At 38.2% G+C, this 834-nt stretch overlaps 1 protein-coding gene across 1 annotated transcript in view; it reads right to left on the bottom strand.

Annotated features, from left to right (window-relative positions):
- Window positions 1-215: 215 nt before the first annotated feature.
- gba3 (glucosidase, beta, acid 3) overlaps window positions 216-834 on the bottom strand; it is a 6,842-nt gene continuing 6,223 nt past the window's right edge. Inside the window, exon 5 of the mRNA XM_032544303.1 lies at window positions 216-834. This exon is cut by the window's right edge and continues 843 nt beyond it. The gene's annotated coding sequence lies outside the window, so the exon portion shown is untranslated.

Here is an 834-nt window from a genome sequence, read left to right on the forward strand (position 1 = left end):
AGAGAGTTTGCACAGCTGTCCGGGGGAACACAAATGGCATTACTCTCTCTTCCTGTGGCAGGACATCTGTTGCTTTCAGCTGGCATCCCTTCTGAGTCTACTGGAGTGTGCTTTATGCGGCCTGGTGGCATTATGATAACTCAGTCTATGATGGGTTCTTTTCAGTGTGGTAGATGAGATGGTACAGGTTTCTTTTGTTGACTATGAAAAGGAAATGAGGAAATGAAAGGTGGCATTTATTTCCCTTTGTACTTCAAATACCAGAAACCACAAACTGCAGAATTTACTTGAGTATTTACTAGAGTACAATAAAAGGTACGGTCTTGTATTTTTCCGATTTGCCATGATAGCTGCACATCAAAAACGCACTCATCTGACTCACAGGTAGATTTAAGGAGTGGACAGGTTGCTACATACATAAGGTGAATGCATGTAAAAACTAAGAGTGGGAATCTCTGGGCACCACCCTTCTCTTCTAAACCGATTATCAATACAACCATTTTTTTTATGTACATCTTCATGCATGATTTAAAAGAATATACATATAAATCTGAGTTTGTTAGACATGCACTCTTCACTTTACCATTGTCTCAACCTGTTTCTGTTCATAGTGTGTATATTGTTTTGTTTGTTTTGTATGAGTAAGGACATTGCGAGCAATATGATCCAAAGCAAAATTCCTCATATGTGTCCTCATACCTGGCAAATAAAGCTGATTCGGATTCTGATATTCGGTATTTGTCGTACACAAGTTTTAATGAAATGGTTTTGTCTACTGAGGTTTTTATTGTGTAGTCATTTCATGCTTAAGCCTTAAACATGCTTGTGAAAGTC

Source organism: Etheostoma spectabile, chromosome 19, assembly GCF_008692095.1.
Source record: "Etheostoma spectabile isolate EspeVRDwgs_2016 chromosome 19, UIUC_Espe_1.0, whole genome shotgun sequence".
NCBI lineage: Eukaryota > Metazoa > Chordata > Actinopteri > Perciformes > Percidae > Etheostoma > Etheostoma spectabile.